We start from the raw sequence: 13,529 nt of genomic DNA, 5'->3' as shown, positions 1-13,529 counted from the left end.
GATGGACAGCTCTGGGTGCGAGAGCTGCCTGAATTAATGTGTGCTAAAAATCAATGTTCAGACAAGCTTGCTCCCTTTCCCGAAGGATCCACGCTGCAAGCTCTTCACAGGGAACATGCAGACCCAACTGCTCATCAGAGCATATGCAAATACCACAGAAGGAGGAGCCTGGCCAAACCTGCAGGGAAAGCAGGGATTTCCATATGGCCAACGTCTGTTACAGACTTAGGCAGCTGGTCTTATCCCCAAGCTGACCTTACCAACACCACCTCATAGCTCCCCATCACAGTCTGCTCCTGAACATGGGAAGAGCAAGGCTGCCCAGTGACACATGTACAGGTTTCGATGCCTCATGAACATCATCACCACCACCACTTGGGCTGGTTTAAGAAACAGCCATCCCAAGCCAATGTTTCTGGCTCTCCTAAAATACAGAGGCAGGGGAGAGAGAGTAGAGCTCCTGCCTCAGAGGTAGCAAAAGACATTCCAAGTTTTCATGCTCAGTCTGGGGATCCACCAGACAGAGGTTTACAGCCTATTGGCTGTTGTGAAAGCTTCTCCTGATACGAGGATTTCCAAGGAGGATAAACAAGAGCTTCTATTTCTTAGCAGCTAACGCAGAGCCCTGACAGAACTGACCACAAAATAGCAGGGAAACACGAAAGCACAGCCTCTCAGTCCCACACACTGCAGGAACAGCACTTCTTCCATCCTCTGCAAGCTCTTCAAGATCTGAAAGCCTGACACCGGTTGGCATCTTCCCTGCCCATCCAAATTTGTCATCTTCGAGGTACTCAACTGTTGCACTCCCAGAAGCTGTGCACGGCTGTCCAACAAACAGCTGAGCAAGACAGGGAGGAGGACAGCAGTTCAGGAGCACTGCTGGGGAAGACGAGGGCTGGGATCCATGTGCCAAGCCAACAGCACCAGCATGGAGCCAGAGCTGCTGCTGCTGCATTTCCTGACCTCGTGGATTTTCTCCTGTAGTGAGAGGGCTCCTGGCTCCCATTCAAAGCTGTCTAGGAAAGCCTCGCCGAGTGCTTCCGCCTGGCAGCAGCAGCTGATCCCAGCCCAGCAGTCAGAGCCACGCAGCTCTGGCAAACAAGAAACATCTGCCAGCCTCACACAAGAAGCCACACAAGAGAGCAAGCACCTGGCACGGGTGGGCATCAGCATCCTGCCTTTGTCTTGAAGGGAGGAGATGAAGGTGTTACGTGAGGACAGAAGGCACATCTTACCTTTCTCCCCTGCCTACACGTGCTGGGCAGCTTGGAGGCTTTGTCCGCAGAATCAAGGACTGAAATGCCTGGCACAAGCTTTTGCAGGGCTAAGATCTAAAGCAGGTGTAGGCATCAAGGTTACAGGGGTACCCACTGATCCAGCTGTCCTGCAAAGAACAACTTCACATTCTTCACGGTCCCTATTCTCCAGCATAGAGCTTCCTCTACAGGGGAAGAGGTGGTTTTGGGGCCCTGGCTGTGAACCCTCCAGAAACTCACTCGGCAGAAGCAGAGGTGAGGAACTCCAGGGGCTTGGCCCCACCAGTATGTCCCATTACACCACTGCAGTTTCAGGAAAATCTCAGGTGTCGAGCAGAAAGGATTTGCAGTGGGTTTCCAACAGATTCAACACAAGGGAGGCTCTGACACCCTTCCAACAGGATCACCAAAGAAGCTTTCTATGTGTCCTCCCTTTCCTCCCATCACCTTATTTCTACCCCAGGTTGGACATCAAGCCAACCATACAAGCCAGGAGATATTTTTGTGAAGCACTGCTGTACTGAGGCCAGCCATGACAGCTTCACAACTGTTCATTAATAAACATTCACCCTCTATGTGTCCACTGGGAGTCTGCATTTAAAGGCATCAAAAGTCAGTTTCACCTCTGCAAATCTCTTTGGGCACATCTCAGACTGGGCACCCTTTCCTCCAAAAGTCCCTTGGAGATGAACCAAGAAGCCCTTAGACCATAAATGACATTATGTTTGACTTTATTTCCCTTCAGCAGAGATGCCCTGCAGGCAGAAGTGGTCTGCAGTCCTCTAGGAGAACAGCGCTCACCTCAGCCTTTTACCATGCCTGCAAGTTGGGAGCCCAGCAAGTCCAGGCTCCTCCATTTGCTCACGTACAAAACTATCCCAAACATCACAAAATACAGCCTCTGAAGGAACCTCTCCAGCATCATGAAATGCCACCTTTCATTTTCACTCAAGGATCAAAATGCTGATGTTCTCCATGGCCTGCCTAGCCTGAAAGAAATCAGGCAAACAAGCCTGGCAAGCTGATGCTCTGTTATGAATCACAGCCTATCCAATGCTTCATTTTAATCTACTTGTTGCTTTTTAAATTAACAAGTGGGCTGCAAATGCAACCCAATATGCTTGTTGTTGGCTTGCTGGCTGCATACCCCCAAACTCAGACAGCGCAGCCCACAGACAAAAAGAGAGATGTGACAGAAGTTGAAAATGGTGGCCCTGCTTTGGAGAAATGACTTGGAGATAATAAATGTCTTCTGGGGGGGGGGGGGGGGAAGAAAAAAGCCTAAGAGGAACAGAATGGCTTCTTCCACATTCTGCAGGCTCTTCAAGATCTGAAAGAAGAGGCAGCTTATCCTAAGAAACCCAGTGTAAGAATATTGCTCCAGAGGTAAAAAAAAGAGATAAGGAATGACATCATGTAGGAGGCTCAAAACACAGGCATACATTCAAGGAGAGCCCTGGGAGGAAGAACAGCAGAAAGCTGTGGGCAGGTTTAAGGCACAGGCAGGTCTGGAAGAGAGGGACTGCCTCTCCATAACAGCCATAAACATGTCCCAGCAAGGTGCAAGCCATGGCTTTGCAGAATGCAGAAGATCTTGAACCCACACAGACAGGTCCTTGCACCGGGCCCAGCCCTTGCATGGTTTCCAGATGAAGCACCTCTGGCAACAAAACCCCTCTGCCAGAGACTACCCACCTGCAGAGAGTTTGTGAAGTCCTTGCTCATCTTCCCGCTCCACAAGAGATGGAAGGACAAATGAGATGGTACCATCCTCACCAAAGTTGCTGCCTGTTTTCTGTTCCCTGGTTCCTACTTCAGCTGCAGGTCCATTTACACTGTCCTTGCTTTCCTTTCCAATAATAAATATTCTTAATAAAGTTCTTTGTTGCCCGCGTACTCTAACAAGAACAACTGGGAGGCAGCTATGCCTAAACCACCCAAAACAGCAAACAGCCTACACAAGTCAGGAACACAAACAAAACAGCTACCCCAAGAGCTCTCCCTCTGGATGAAGTTATTGCCCCCCCCCAGCCAATACAGGCCACCAAAATTACTATGCTCCAAAGAAGGATTAGGAGGCCGCTTACCTCAGGAGCTTATAAACCCAGACTGCTTATTGCCTAAGTCTCCAGCATCATGAACATAGGGAACAGCACACCATCAGGCAAGTCTGACAGGCACTGGGATGTGCTTGTGAATCGCAGTGGGATCTTCACCTCCCACCATCACCATTGCACCCTTCTCCCTGAAAGCAAGAAGCCCATCCCACCATAGTCTCTGCAGAAGAACCAATCTTCCAAGCGAAGTTCCACAAAGAGTAAGCATGCTGCTCTGCAGGTTACCTGTGCCAGTCCACGGAAAGGTCTGAAGGAAACAAGCAAGCAAACGGTATGTGCCACCCAACTGCTGAACACAGACCCTTAAAAAAGCCACAAGCAGATAGGAAAGAGCACCTGGGCCAGCACCCGAGTAACTAGCTGAGAATACCACTGAGCTCACCTTTGGAGAAGTTATTTTTAAATCGTGCCCATGATATGTGATGTATTACTTAAGTGCTGTTTGACACTCTTAGATGAGCAAGAGTGGCCTGCGTAAGGGAAGAGGAGGCTGCAGTTTTGCCCGAAAGCCTGGTAAAGGTGGATGCACGATGGCAGGAACACACCACAAAGCAGGCTGGGACAACAGGGGACGACTAAATCAAAACTGAGCTCTTATCTCGCAGTCAGGACTTAGGACCTAGTCTTGACTCTGCCAACGCATGTGGGGACGCACCATGGGGTAGGAAATGCTCTCGCTGCTGACATGCAGAAGACTGCAAACTGCTCCTTTGTTTTCATCTCCTCTCCATCTTCCCAGGGCCAGGAAAGTGGTTCATGGGCTGGGCTGGCAGCTCTCCACCTCACCCTGGAAAAGAGACCTCTCCCAGGCCTCCCAGCCTGCTTCAGAGAAGCAAAGAGCAAACTCTGTGTAACGGAGAGGCCAAGGCAGAGCTCAAGAGGCAGCTTTTAACCTTCCTTTGCATTAATGTGCCATCTAGAAACACAAAGTCAGCATGATGTACCTTGAGCATATGAAGAGATGGACAGATACCATAGAAACAAGACCCACATTATAGATTATACTAAATGTAACTGCTAAAATGTGTGGTAGGCAACCACAACCCAGGCTCTGAGCAATCTTTTGATTTGCTAGACTCAGTACCAAATTGTATTGATTTTCCCACAAAATATAAGGCACAATGAAGTAGAAACTTGGACCAGACAAGGACGTAGCACCAGTGTAAGTGGATCTCTGTAATTGCAGCTATTAACAGGGACAGAGAACATCAGGCTTTGGGGTAAGTGCTACCCAGTAATGGGGTAGGATTAAAAGAGATACTGTCTCCAGGCTGGTTTCATAAGGTACCTGATTGTCTTCTGCCTGGTCCACTTGGTTGTGAAAGGAGCAGACACAGGCAAGCTGCCAGGGAAAGGTACGGCCTCTCCCAGGACCCACCAGTCCTGCCATCATGCTACAGCATGTCACAGCCAGCTGGCTCTCTGCTACAACAGCGTAAGATGGGACAAATTCAGATCTCAACACGGAGCTGCAAGAGATGGAGCACCCAGTGCTAGAGCTGGGGGTGGTGGCCATGCATCATCAGAAACACTATCCTCCTCCTTGTACAGACAGGCAAGGGGATGCAAACAAACCAAGGGACTCTCCCAAGTCATCAATGGGCTGTAAAGCTGGGAACTAAATTCAGGCAACATGACTTCCCATCCGGGGTCTTCACATGAGACAAAAAAGCTCTCAGTAGAGGTTTCGGATGAGAAAGCCATTGGTCTCTGCTGGGTCTTTGTGTTGGGCTGTCAGAGCTGACAGCTCCATCCCAGCCCAGCTTCTCTGAACAGAGATAATTGGGGGGTCAAGGTACATCAAGTGGGAAAGCACAGAGTCCATAAGAGGCACTCTGCTCTCTAACTATGCTAACGAAATCACAACTGGGTTGTGGGCACAGGCAGCCAGCAGAGAGGCAGCTGATGCTCCGATGCACAGATGCTGGCAGGGCTGGGAGCAGAGGGACATGGTGAACACTGCTGCTCTTTTCCCTGCTCAAAGCCCAGCTACAAGAAAGGAGAAAGCCATTGGTATAAGGTGGCCTTGTGTATCATTTAGAAAAGGCCCAGTCCCACCCAACCTGAGCACTATCACCGAGTATCAGGCCAAAAAAACCATACCCCATAATTAAGAAATGCATTGCCCCTATGAGATTTCCATGCTCTTCTCCCTCCCCATCCTTCCCTGTCCATCCAAAACAACAGCTGACAGGGAAACATTATGAAGCTGGTTTCAGAAAATGCATCTGAGCCATTTTCACTGAGAATTTGCAATGGAAACAGGTTTAGCTGTTCAGCTTCCTGCTTGTCTTAAATCCTGACACATATATAATTTTATAGCAAATAAATGGATAAGGAAACAGGATATTTGCATCTGGAAAGTTTAAAGAATTGTTTTGACAATGCTCTTAGGTTTTCATTTTTTTCTTTTAGCATTTAATGGATAAGGGACTTTTCAAAAGGCCAGGTTTTGGAGCAAAATTAGATTACATGAGTATTGGTAAGCTCCAGTCTCCAGAAATAAACCAGTTCACACAGCATATGCCCTATTGTACTACCGCTCCTGCAGCAAAAAGGCCCAAACAGCAAGCCAGAGGCATTAGGATTGGGTGGAATGAAATGGAATCTGTTGGCCAGCAGCAGAAAAGCAGACAAATTAGTTTGGAACAGCAGGAGCCCAGTCTGCTGCTGCCCATACGGCACTCACCCTCTGGATGGATAACCGGTCCCGCAGAGAAATTAGGGTCCTCTTGTCTGGGGATGGCTCAAGTCCCCCTAGAAGGAAAAGAAATACAGAGGAAGAGTGAGAAGGCTCCCTCTCTGCAGGGACAGCCAGCTCTGGGTGGGTTAGACTCAGACAGGTGTATCTTAGGGGACCTTTCTTTAATACCCAATTTGGCTCCCCCAGCTTCCCTGGACAGCACCTAGGATTTTGTACTGAAGGCGAAAACAAGAGTTAACCCTCATCCATCCCTTTCACATGTGCTATTTCACAGGCCATTAATCGTATCTTGTGAAGTTTTACCTTTTCCAGGGAAAGGTGATACAGCATTATTTTTGCCCTCATTTTTCCAGACAGAAGGTAGAGCAGCACAGGTGCAATGGCATCATCTCCACAGGCTAGCTACACACAAGGGACAGTACGTTTTGGCATGAGGGAAAAAGACTGAGCTTCCTTCTTGCCTTTGCATTCCCAACGGGACACTGATAAAAAGCTGCTCATGCAGTTCATTCAGAGGCAGAGCTCAAAGGAACAGCTTGAGTGACCCCAAACAGCCAAAATCAGATCCTTCCAAGAGTATCTCTTTTATTAGTAAGCCATTCAATTTACATGATCAAATGTAACGATCATCCTCCTACATTAATTTGGCCCTTGCAGACACACACCCTTGTTTATTAGCAGACCAGGGATGAAGGGGAAGGTGGCACCACAGCAAAAAAAGCAAACCTGCAGGGCTTGCTTTAGCAAACGTGGGAGAAGGAGATGAGGAAAATTCATTACAAAAGCAAGAGATGAGGCATCTTAGGGAGCCAACAAGGGGGCAGCAGGATGACAAGGTAAAAGGAAGCGAGCAGGCACCTGCTGCTGGGACCCCATCCCTGCTCTTCTTCCCATCAGGACACATTACTAGCAAAGTGACAATGCTATCACAAGCATGACTATGCATCAGTCATTATGCAGCAGATATTCAGGATCACACTGCTTATTTACAGATTCAGCAGCTGCAGCCTGGAGGGATGGCGACATTGAGGATGCCTGGCACAGAGGTCTGGAGAAGACCTCCAAACACAGCCAAGGGAAATTAATTCATCACAACCAGTTCTGAAGCCAGGCAGAGCCAACCAACACATTGTGTGCAATACAGAGCAACCATCACACAACACTGACAGAAACAGAGGTCTGAAAGTTAAGACATGACATTTAAGTTTGCATCAGCAGATGAGATTTAAGTCTGCATCAGCAGACTTTGTTAAGTTTGGGTCCTGGATTACACAAACGTCACTTTGCTGCTTGTGCTGAATCTCAGCCACAACAGGCTCGTTAACGTGAAGCTCATGTCCCCTCCCTCTGCAGCAGTCTGGATTTAAAGAAAAAAAACAAAACCCAAACAATGTTGTTGTGGGTGGGTTATTTAAATGCATCACTGTCACAGCACAGAGCTGCTGCAAATCAGACTGAAGATGTATACATTACAGCTGTCCATACTGAAAAGGGAGGACTCTCCCTTGAACAACAAAAAGACAGCGCACAGGGACTCCTTTTCCCTGTCTTGCAGGCACCACAGCATGGATGCAGAAGAAAGGCTCCTTCAACTCTGTGTAGCCTCCACACCGGTTCATACACCCCACTCCCCAGGAACACACAGTGCAGCAGATCAAGGAAATAGTAGCTCCACCCAGCAATGAGGAACCCACAGCAATTGACTCGCTGATGGTCACACAGGAAACTTATTGGTGAAGCTGGGGATTTCTGCTCCCTCATGTTTGAGCTTTTGCCACAGGACTGTGCATCTCATCACTGGCTGCAGTTGATTATGCAGGGGACAGCAGGAGACCTACTACATCACCACCATCACAGCCCCCAGCATCTGCTGGCAGACCTGCACAATCAGCAGAAGCGGGGGGGGGGGGGGTTTCTTCCAGAGCTTCCTTGCGAGCCCACAACAGCAATGACATGCAGCATTTGGGTGGGCTCCCAGCCAGTGTCCAGAGGCACAGTAGAGCTGAAAAGAAACCACAGAAAAGCGAGACACCAAGCCTGTGTGAGATGTGACTCCAAGTCAACACTGAAGCTTGGCAAGCTGATTAACAAATAAGCAAAGCCTCTGAGAGCAGCAGAGCACATGAGGTCCCTCTGATAAATGCCTCAAGGCTAGGTGTAACTGCACCTCACATCTGTGGGTCCTGAGGGAACTGACAGATGAAGTTGCCACGCCATTATCCATTGTATTTGACAAGTCGTGGCAGTCCAGTGAAGTTCCTGATGACTGGAAAGGGGGAAACATAACCCCCATTTTTATAAACAGAAAAAGAAAGACCCAGGGAACTACAGGCTGGTCAGTCTCACCTTGCTGCCTGGCAAAATCATGGAGCAGATTATCCTGGAAGCTATGCTAAGGTGCATGGACAATAAGGAGGCGATCGGCAGCAATCAACATGGCTTAACCAAGGGGAAATCCTGCCTGACCAATTTGATGGCCTGGCCTTCTACAGTGGGGTTACAGCATTTGTGGATAAAGGAAAGGCAGCTGACATCATCTGCCTGGATTTGTGTAAGGCATGCATGACATCATTGTCTCTAAATTGCAGGTATGGATTTGATGAATGGACCAGTTGGTGAATAAGGAACTGGCTGGATGGTCACACTCAGAAGAGTTGTGGTCAATGGCTCGGTGTCCAATTGGAGACGGGTAACAAGTGGTGTCCCTCAGGGATTGGTGTTGGGACTGGTCTTGTTCAACATCTTCGTCGCTGACATGGACAGTGGGATTGAGTGCGCCCTCAGCAAGTTTGCCGATGACACCAAGCTGTGTGGTTCGGTTGATAGGCTGGAAGGAAGGAATGCCATCCAGAGGGACCTTGACACGCTTGTGAGGTGGGCTGATGCCAACCTCATGAAGTTTAACCATGCCAAGTGCAAGGTCCTACACCTGGGTCGGAGCAATCCCAGGCAGCTACAGGCTGGGCAGAGAAGAGATTCAGAGCAGCCCTGCAGAGAAGGACTTGGGGGTGTTGGTCGATGAGAAACTTAACACGAGCTGGCTTCAGTGTGCACTCACAGCTCAGAAAGCCAACCGTATCCTGGGCTGCATCAAAAGGAGCATGACCAGCAGGTCGAAGGAGGTGATCCTGCCCCTCTACTCTGCTCTCGTGAGACCTCACTTGGAGTACTGTGTGCAGTTCTGGGGCCTCCAACACAAGAAGGATGTGAATCTGTTGGAGCAAGCCCAGAGAAGGGCCACAAAGATTATCAGAAGGCTGGAGCACCTCTCCTGTGAAGACAGGCTGAGAGAGCAGGGGTTATTCATGCCCTGAGCTTCAGGGATGACAACTCACTGTGGAAAAAACAACCAAGAGTGTTCATTAAGTGAACAGACAAGAAGATATAAGAGAGCTTGGACATGAGCTACCAACTGCAAACAGAAAGAAGAAAACCTTCAAGTCTCTAAACAGAGAGAGAAAGAATGTCTTTAGTAGGACTAGTCAGCCAGAGACCAGCACCTGACCACAGCTGGTAGCATTCTCGCAGGTACCTGGTGACTAGACACAGCTGGTACTTAAAACACCTACAGACAGGATTTCACCTTGCTCTGCAGCACCTGGTTTCTGAGAGTATATGAAGAAAGAGACCATGCAAAATACAGCCCAAAACATTTGTGGCATGCACCAGAATAGTCACAGTTTGGGGAAAGTAAAATGGGGCAACATCAGCCCACACCACTCCAACATCAGGTGCTCCTCAAGATGAAACAGCCTTTTGGCAGGCACGGCAATGCACCTCCACCACAGACCAATCTCTGCACAGCAAACTTCAGGCAAAACCTATGCAGCAGCAGCAAGAAAAGGTCACACATGTTGGAGAGGAAAAAAAAAAACACAACAAAAGAAAGTAAGAAGGGACTTTTGAACTTTGAACTGTAACACACTGTAAATACTGTAACATAACTTCATTTGGGCAGTGTTAAGTGGCAGCTGGGCATCAAAGACGTAGGGGATCCTCACATAGCCTTAAACTTTCTTTCACTCTTTCCAGTGGAAGCCATCTTTGGTCCCAGGGCAGGGTCTCATCCTGCCAGACGATCTGCAAAAATAAAACCAGGGAGCTCCTACAGCAAAGTTTCCACTTTGGAGAATTTCTTTCTTTTTAACTCTGGATTTCCTGCTGTCCATACAACACCCAAATCTTTATGTTCTGAAGGCACCAACTGCCCTAACACCCTGCAGCAATGAGCATCACTTCTTTTTACCAGGCCTCCCATTTTCTTCCCTGGGGTCCAGCCACCTCTCACTAGCCTTTCAGACTTTGTGACCCTGCTGTCCAAGCACAACTCTGCAGTGATGGTGAAGGACACATTGCAGAGACACAGCAGTGTTCATCGGATTTATTCTTGGACTTTATAAGGCCCATGCAAACAGTTCTGCATCTGGCCTGAAAAAAACATAACCACAAAAGGAAAATACAGAATTCCAAAGCTGACTTCTGACAGCCCTAAGTCACTGTGTGCATGCAGTATGGACAAGGGGTAAGACTTTTTTAGTTTCCCAAAGTAAGGGAGAGGACAGCCCAAGCTGACGAGTCAGACCAAACATGCAAACCCCAAAACCAAGATCTGACCTCAAAGGATCATGTTAAGGAAAAGGTAAAAACCAGCTTCCCTGTAGCGAAGCCACTAAAGCCAAGATAATCAACACTGAGAACTCACTTGGTCTATTTTAGTTTTCAGTCTTAGCCCACTTACCTCTCTCAGCATCTTGACAAGAACAGCAAGGTAGACTGACATTTCCTGGAAAAGGAAGGGTTAAAATACACCTTCACTCAGCCAGGAGGCACAGAGAATGCCCACAGAGCAGCTATGAAAGTCAGCAATCATAGCAGAAGAAGAAAGGAGGTGACTACATTGTTTCCTCCTCCCTGGAGATCTGGCTGCCATGAGGCTTTGCACATGGCGCTGGTGGACTCCTGACACAGAGAACTTCTTCCTGGGAACAGCAGCTGAGTGTCTTCCCAGGACCCTCTGCTAAGAGGCACAAAACATTCCCCCCCTCCTTTCTCCTACCACTGGCTCCTAAGGACACACAGAGCCTCCCTAAGGAGTTTCTGCAAGGGGGGTGACAAAAATAATCCTGCATATGTTATATAGCAGCCTCTGGGTTCACCCATCCTAGTGGAGGTGCAGGCATCTTAGACAATTCTTGGGAATAACAGTGGAGGAACTGCTGCAAAGATCAAGCTGACTCATGGTTCTTTGACTGTAGCTTGAAATATAATAAATAAAACAAAACCTGAACATCCCTTCAGCCCACTGGGAAAAATCCAAGCATCTGCCTGAAATCCCCCAGCGTGTAACAATAATATCATGAAAACAATTATATTTTCTACATCCTATTAGACTGCAGGGATGGGAAGATCTGTTATATGACCTACATCACTCTGCAAATAACCAATTGCTGGGAGCACTTCATGCTATCACCCTTTGCCATCGCCCTCAGCCACCAGCAAACCAGCCTTGACCTTTTATTCTATTGGTTACCACTGTGGTCAGCATCTGCCCTCACAAACATCAGCAAAGACACCAGAACTGATACTTAAGCCATGATTACTGTAAAGGGGGTTCAAAAGTGGACTTCAGGGCACCAAAACCCATCTCTCAAGCTATGGCAAATATACCACACCAAAAAGGCTCCAGGCAGAGCTGATGGGACAGAGATGGGATGTGCACCAGAAGACCACAGTCTACATGCTGGCTCAGACTGGTGGCTGCATTGCTTTTCACACCTTCAGGCTTTTATTGGTCTGCTACTATAAAAATAAATTGCAATAGCTATGAAGTCACTGTTCAAGTGGTAGGAGTCTGGGTACGATGTGTTCTGGGGTTCCTCTCAAATTCTGCTCACCCATACTCAGAAAATCTGTCCATGATGCCTTTGCTGACTATACAAGACTGCAAGAGTGTTTGGGTAATACTAAAGGCTGTTAGGGGGTTCCCCCCCCCCCCGGCTTGGTTTTTTTTCTCCCTCTCCAGTGGTTAGGAAAAAGCAAGCAGGAAAACAGAGAGATGATGTGAACCAGCACTGCTAGAAAATGATCCAGTCTCATCTGATGATGCAAACTTTCTAGCTCTTGTCACGACATGCTCTGCCTTGTGAGCTTCAAGTTGGACTCAGAAATTACTCATAAGATATGGAAATGATTCCCCTGAGGAAACAGTCACTAGAACTACCACAGAAAGTCTTCACTTTAAAACAAGCAGCTCTGTCAGGTTTTGGTGGTGCGTTGTTTTTTGTTTGATTTTGCTCTTTTCCTTAACAGGAGCAGAGAACCACCGCAGTATCTACAGTCAGGGGCTCTATTTTATGGGTTCATTTATCCTCAAATCCTCAGCAGAACAAAATTCTCCTTCCCTGGGACAATAAATTCAGAGATTAAACTTGAACTCTGAATGTTCACAGTCCTGCCAGTATTGCGAGATCTCAAACATGATCACGTGCCTTCACAAGAGCCTGGTGGAGAGACAAGCCACCAGTGAGATTTTGGAAAGAGGCGATGGGCTGATAAAGCCTCCCTGCTTCATCTGACAGCAGTGGCACTCACCATTATTGTTTCCCAGGGCTCATAAGGCACACACAGCAGTTTCTCGCTCTTGGACATCATTCACACTTAACTGGAAATAAACCACTGCTTGATTTCTCCCTTCAAATCCTCTTGTTTTCAGAAAACATCTCCCTGAGGACCATGTGTGTCCCTACAGTGAACCTTCAAGGCCACAGCATGGTATAGCTGGTACTGGAGGAGTACACAGCAAAGAAAGCACTGAGCTCTGAAAGCTGGAGTTTGTCAACTTACCCTCACAATCCATCCTTAAAATCTTGGGTAAAGGTTGTCTCATTTTAAATTAATTCCCTCTGTCAGAGGCTGATTAAAGTCTAGGATCTGGACCCAAACCCCTGCTAAACACAAATATTTTATCACCTCATATAATAATTTTTGCCTTTCACCTGCACACCTAAGAAAAGACCAAGAGGGTGTAAGACTCTGAAAGAAGTCTTACTTCTGAAGACTGAAGACTTACTTCTTACTTCTGAAAACTGAAGAAACCTGAACATAACATTTCATACCCAAACAGATATCTACCATAAAGAAGCTGTTCCAAGCGGTGGCTGCCATTCCACAGGCTTCATTTGCCTTTACTTCCACATATTTTTTGATCAAACTCAGGATATGCTACGTCAACTCAAACAGGAAATCTGACTTAAACTAACAGTCAAAACCCTGATCAGGTACCAAAATTCATGTAGTTGGCTTTCCCCTTTTCCTCCTTAAAAGACTTCCATTTGGCTGCAAGCTCTGAAGAAAACACCGATGTGACTGGCTGAGATCACTGTGAAACACACAGCCGGTGGCCCAGGTTGAGTTTTATAGAGTGACAACTCCTCCACACCACTTCAAGCG

At 47.7% G+C, this 13,529-nt stretch overlaps 1 protein-coding gene across 2 annotated transcripts in view; it reads right to left on the bottom strand.

The window, feature by feature from the left end:
* The window catches only part of HRAS (HRas proto-oncogene, GTPase), a 42,671-nt gene that overhangs the window by 13,608 nt on the left and 15,534 nt on the right, over window positions 1–13,529 (bottom strand). Inside the window, exon 2 of one of the 2 annotated variants that reach the window (XM_057412761.1) lies at window positions 6,066–6,133. The exons of the other annotated variant lie outside the window; for it this stretch is intronic. The gene's annotated coding sequence lies outside the window, so the exon portion shown is untranslated. The remainder of the gene's footprint in view (window positions 1–6,065; window positions 6,134–13,529) is intronic. 2 annotated transcript variants of the gene reach the window in all.

The sequence above is a fragment of the Pezoporus wallicus genome, unplaced genomic scaffold (genome assembly GCF_028554395.1).
Source record: "Pezoporus wallicus isolate ANWC-B61680 ecotype Strahan unplaced genomic scaffold, APGP_CSIRO_Pwel_v1 scaffold_6885, whole genome shotgun sequence".
NCBI lineage: Eukaryota > Metazoa > Chordata > Aves > Psittaciformes > Psittacidae > Pezoporus > Pezoporus wallicus.
The sequence above is the reverse complement of the archived record's forward strand: the minus strand, read 5'-3'. Positions and strand labels throughout refer to the sequence as shown.